This window comes from Neophocaena asiaeorientalis, unplaced genomic scaffold (assembly GCF_003031525.2).
Source record: "Neophocaena asiaeorientalis asiaeorientalis breed wild unplaced genomic scaffold, Neophocaena_asiaeorientalis_V1.1 scaffold102, whole genome shotgun sequence".
Taxonomy (NCBI): Eukaryota; Metazoa; Chordata; class Mammalia; order Artiodactyla; family Phocoenidae; genus Neophocaena; species Neophocaena asiaeorientalis.
Genome location: NW_020175078.1, coordinates 3287202 through 3293232, shown reverse-complemented (window position 1 = coordinate 3293232; position 6031 = coordinate 3287202).

Below are 6031 nucleotides of genomic sequence, written 5' to 3'. Positions count from 1 at the left end.
ATTTATTGTTGCTGAGGGGGATATGAGAGGACCTCCTATTCTGTTGTCTTGCTGATGTCACTCTTCTCTCTCCTGTTTTCTAAGCTTTGAATTTTCACTCTCTAGTCTAGTTTATTTTCAGTCTTTTCTTCCAGCCATTCTATTGAATATTTTATTTCGGCAATCATATTTCTTAATTCCATTACTTCTGTTCTTGGCTTATTCCTCTTTCAGAAGTGTGATCTTACTGTCTGCAAACAACACTTCTCTAAAGACAGTACTTATACATTTTTAATGCTTTAAAATTTTTTTCCTTGAATTCAGTAGACCCTTCAGGTTATTTTCTATTAGTTTGTCTTTCTTATGGTCTTTCTGGTTTTCTTCAAACGTTTGTTAATCCCATTTTGTACATTTATTTTTACAAAGTAAAGGTTGTGTTGATTCATGAGTAGGTAGGTGCATTTCCTCTGTCAGTGCAGAGCTGGATGAGGGCTGAGAGTACACCTACCTGTGTGGGCAGGGCTTGTATACTAGAAGCCTTCACTTTAGATTGTGCAAAAAGGAACCATCTGACCTCTGATGGTCTTACTTTTAGGGTGTCAAGCCCTGTGAGAGCCCTGGACTGCACCCATCAGATTATGCCTTTTCTTCAGAGAGTATTTATGTGGCTGCAGCCTTGGGGAAAATGCCATCACTGCACAGTTCTCAACCAAGGACCTTAATTTCTGTCCTTCATCTGGCCTATGTTCTGGGTTCCTGCTGATTTCAAGGAGTTCTTCCATTAAGAAAAGATCCCACCTTTACTACAGCATTTTTTGGTGCATGCTCTAAGCAGTGCATTTCTGCTGTAGTTCATCCTGTTTGCTTTCTACCTTTAGGAAATTTATTAGAAACATTGGCCTACTGATATCCCTGCCTACAAGTCTCAGCACTTTGAGGAATGTGCCACTACAATCTGTTTTAAGATTAGGAAGATAAACATGTGCATTCAGCCTGACATTTTGAACTAGAAGAGATTTATTCACTTAATTTTATAGTTGGTGGCATATCTCTTTAAATTTTTCAACAGTATGTGGAGGTTATATTTTATAAATCCCTAAGTACCTCAGTGTATCTTTCTGTTGTTTCCACATAAGCAAGGATTCTTAACTGGGTATAAAATTCAGGACATGTTGCTTCATATCCTATTTCAGAAGAGAATTTGAGGCCAGCCTAAATGTTTTTCTTATAGATGGTGCCCATCTACCATGTGTTTCTGCTTAACAATACATGTGAGATTTTTAACCTCTTTTAATTGTTCAAAAATTTTAGCATGTTGACACTAGGTGTGGATCTCTTTTTAAATTATTTTTCCTGGAATGCAATTATGTTCACCCCTGTAAACTTGGCACATAGTAGGCACCCATTAATAGCCAGTAAATAAATGAATGAATTAACTATTCCAACTTGAAGTCTCAGTTTCTACTCAGTTTAGGTTTAGTTTCTACTCAGTTCTTTTTTATCATATGATATCACTCAAATGTGGAATCCAAAAATGCTACAAATGAACATATCCACAAAACAGAAACAGACCCACGGTCACAGAAAACAAACCCACGGACACCAAAGGGGATGAGGGGGGAGAGAGAAATCAGAAGCCCGGAACTAATATATACACACTACCATATACAAAATAGATAAACAACTAAGTCCTACTGTATAGTACAGGGAACTATACTTAACATCCTGCAACAATCCATAATGGAAGAGTCTGAAAAATAATATAATATATATATATATATTTAACTGAATCACTCTGCTGCACATCTAAAACCAACACAACACTGCAAACCAACCACATTCCAACAACAACAAAAAAATTAGTAACTTTCCAATAACCCTTTGAGGAGCAAGTGGGTAACTTGAGAGGACTGGAAAAAAAAAGACTGGAAATTTTTGTTAAAAGAGAGAAAAAGACAGCAAGGCGAAGGTTTTAATATCTTCTTTTCTTTCCTAGCTGACTGGTTGCTCCAAATTTTAAAGTATTTACCTCCTCACTTCAATCCTGTTCCATAACCTCAATCAGAGGGTAAAAAAAGACTACCAAGGTACATGATGGAAAATTGGAAAAGTTCATTTGGAGCTAATGTAATAAAAGGAGATAAAGATCATTCCAGATGTAAGAGTGGACATAATGTATTCTCAACTCATTCAATCATAAAAATAAAATTTTACTTTGTTTCAGGACTAAACTGGATAAAAGGGCAGACTTCTTGCTATGAAACATACTTCCAGGTTTTCAAGCTTCACAAAAACTCTTCTTTAGGAACACAAAGTTGTGTTTCCCAGTTGTCTCCTCAGATTTCAGAACTATTTGTTTTCCCTTCCATCTTAACAAAACACCTGGTGCTAGCTCTGACACTTTGTTCATTAAATAATACTTACCCACATTTACCAGGTCCTACTACCTGTCTGGCATTTCCCAGGGCATGGTCATAATAGCCCTTCCCTCAGCTTTCTATCTCCCTCTGACTGTAGATAATCAAAGGGTCTCTAGAAAGTTTGTTGTTAAAATTCTTGCTAACTGTTGGTTCACAAACTGGCCGCCATACACAGACGGCAAGGAGAGACCAGAGAAAGAGGCAGCCACTCCATATTGGTAGATGGCAGGTTTAATAACAAAGGAACTTCCTTAGAGGCTTGTCTTGGGTGCTGCAAGACAAGTAGATCTCCACACCCACCTGCCAGGATCTTAAAAGTTTATAAAGAGACTATCAGAGTTCAGTTATGTATTCAGTCCAGATGGTCTCAACAACACCTACTCTCTCAAGGCTGCGTCCTTGAAACTATGGGAATGGTGGGCAGACAAGGGAGGGGGTGAGGAGCCTCCAATTCCCTGGTTCCAGGTCAGGGGTCAACCAGTGGTCACGTCCTCTCGATGACCTCCTCCAGCCCTCTTTAGACCTCTTTTCCTCTATATTGGTTTTCCAAGCCTCTCCACTCAGACTTACGTGACACATCTGAAGCAAGGTCCTGGAGTGATACTCCACTGTATGTGGCTGACGGTGGGCAGGACATGGTAGCAGTCTTCCTCTTTTGTTTTTGATATTCCTTCTTTTTCAGCTATTCTGGTTTCTTTCTAATTATCTGTTACAATTCTTGTCTTTTCTTTTTGTCTTTGATTTGATTTTATAAATGCATTTCTGTTATTTACTGTCTCTGTTGTGGGTTTAAATTCTCCTATTACATTCTAGCGTCCTTGACATCTTTCCTCAAGTTCCCATTTTCATCTCACTCTGCTATTCTTACATCTTGATCTTTCTTCTTGTGGTTTTCTGTCCTGTTCCACAAAGGCTATATCTCTAGACCTTCTAATGAGGATGCCCACTGCAATCATTTTCATCTGGTTTTAGTAGTAAATCATTTTCAGAAGTACCTATTTTCCCCTCAAGTCTTTAGTATGATTTTCTCTTGTTGTGTAGTGATTTTTCATAAATCTCATTTTTTTTTTCTTGCGGTACGCGGGCCTCTCACTGTTGTGGCCTCTCCCGTTGCGGAGCACAGGCTCCGGACGCGCAGGCTCAGTGGCCATGGCTCATGGGCCCAGCCGCTCCGCTGCATGTGGGATCTTCCCAGACCGGGGCACAAACCCGTGTCCCCTGCATCGGCAGGCGGACTCTCAACCACTGCACCACCAGGGAAGCCCCCCTAAATCTCATTTTTTACCCTTCTGTTTTCTCATCCTCACACAAAGAGGATCTAAATAGAGTCGGGATTTGTCTACAAAGAGGTCGGAACTTGACCCCACAGTCTGTCCGCTTTGGTGGTGATCACAACTTCTTCTCAGGGGTCATTGTATGCACAGTGCCCTAACCCCAGATCTGGTGTTATTAGGGTTTCCTCTATGGCACTTCTCCTGGGCTGGGTTGAGATGCTCTTCTTCCTCCTCCGCCTGACCCAGTAGTCACCTGGTGTACTTACATTGAGTTGCTACTTTTTTCTATCATCTCCTTGATATTTCAGTTGAGGTACTTTCGTCTCTCAGAATTTAATATACTGATGCTATGTTCTTCACTCCAAATTCCTCTGTCTTCTCCATAGCTGATATTTAGGAGTTACAACCTTCAATTGTGTGTATAAAATGACCAGTAACTTAATTTGTACACCCATGTACATAGCAGCATTATTCACATAATAGCCTAGAGTTGGAAGCCAAGTGTTCATTGATGGTTGAGTGGATAAATGTGTAGTATTTCCATACAATGAAATGTGATACAGCTTTAAAAAGGAAGGAAATTCTGACAAAAGCTACAATATGATTAAGCCTTGTAGACGTTATGCTAAGTGAAATAATCCAGTTACTAAAGAACCAATACTGTACGATTCACTTATATGAGGCACCTAGAGTAGTCACATTCATAGACAGAAAGTAGAATGGTGGTTGCCAGGGGCTGGGGGAGAGGAGAAAGGAGTGTTGTTTTCTAATCGGTACAGAATTTTAGTTTGGAAAGATAAAAAAAAGTTCTGGAGATGGGTGGTGGTGATGGTTGCACAACTATGTAAATGTACTTAACGCCACTGAACTGGACACCTAAAAATGGCTAACATTGTAAATTTCATGTTATGTACATTTTACCACAATTTTTAATAAATGATCACTAATTTTTAAATGTGCAATGGCAAACTCAGAAAGTGGTACCCACGTTTCAAAGATCTGGTTGGCGCAGACCTTGTGTTGGTAACTAGGGAGCAGGCAGTGCAGGAGGAGGAAAACGATCTTCCAGCTTTCTCAACTCCTCCTCTATCTGGTATCAGTGGGCTGCGTTGGGTCTTCGCTGCCGCATGCAGGCTTTCTCTAGGTGTGGCGAGTGGGGGGCCACTCACTGCGGTGGCCTCTCCCGCTGCAGAGCGCAGGCCCCAGGTGCACGGGCCCCAGCAGCCGAGGCACGCAGGCCCAGCAGCTGCAGCGCCCAGGCCCAGCCACTCTGCGGCACAGTGGGATCCTCCCGGACCAGGCCCGAACCCGTGTCCCCTACACCAGCAGGCGGACTCCCAACCACTGTGCCACCAGGGAAGCCCTGGGTCACTCATTTTTATGGCAATATCTTCACTATTAGTTTGGGTTTTAGTGGAGAGACTCTTATCATTCCTTGGAGTGTGTCTTCAGAGTTATTTCCATGGAAATACGGGGGAGGCCATTTTCATTAGAAGCTCCTTTTTAAAATAATTTTGATGATTCATGGTGCCACACTATAATATTTGACATTGGAATAATTTCTGGAAAAATGTAGGCTACAGGGCTATGAAATATTTTAGGACTTTCTCTTCCCTAAATAAAACACCTATGAATCTATACTCAGCCTCTACTTGCCAGTTAGATTGAGGAAACCCAACATAGCTATTATTGACTCAGACTGTTGTTTCTGTGATGAACCGTGGAGAGATGTAGGGAATAGAAGGCAAACTCCTTGTATTGGACAATCTTCTGTGTTCTTGGGAAAATGTGTTTAGAAGAAATCAGACCTAGGTGTGGGGCTTTAGGCTTTTCCTCAAATTTGCATTTTCTCATCTGTAAAGTGTGTATGGTGTGATACGCATAGGGTCTGAAGAATAACAATACCTTCTTTGGAGAATTGCAGAAAAGATTAACTAAGTGTAATATAGTTAAAGGATTTATGTTTTGCCCATAGTAGGTGTTCAACTGGTGCTATTTTTCTTTCCTTTAAAAAGTGAGCTTAAAAAACAAGAAGCTAAAAACAAACAAGCAAACAAAAAAAACCCTGAGAAGTTAGAACTCAAGCGAAGCATTTACTTCTTCCAGCATGATGAGGTAGTACCTTCCTTTCTTCTAAAAGGTGAATGTTCTGAAATGAAGAAGGCATAACTGAAATCATTTGAGTGAATTTTACTGTGGATTCTTGCCTGTGTGGGCAGATTACTGATTATCTTTAAATCTGTGAGGAGACTAATATATTACACATGTGTGGGTTGTAATTCTCATTCAATTAGTTCTTTGTCAACCCATGTTTCAAAAGTACAGTAAAGTACCTATCATCTAAGGCTACATTCACCA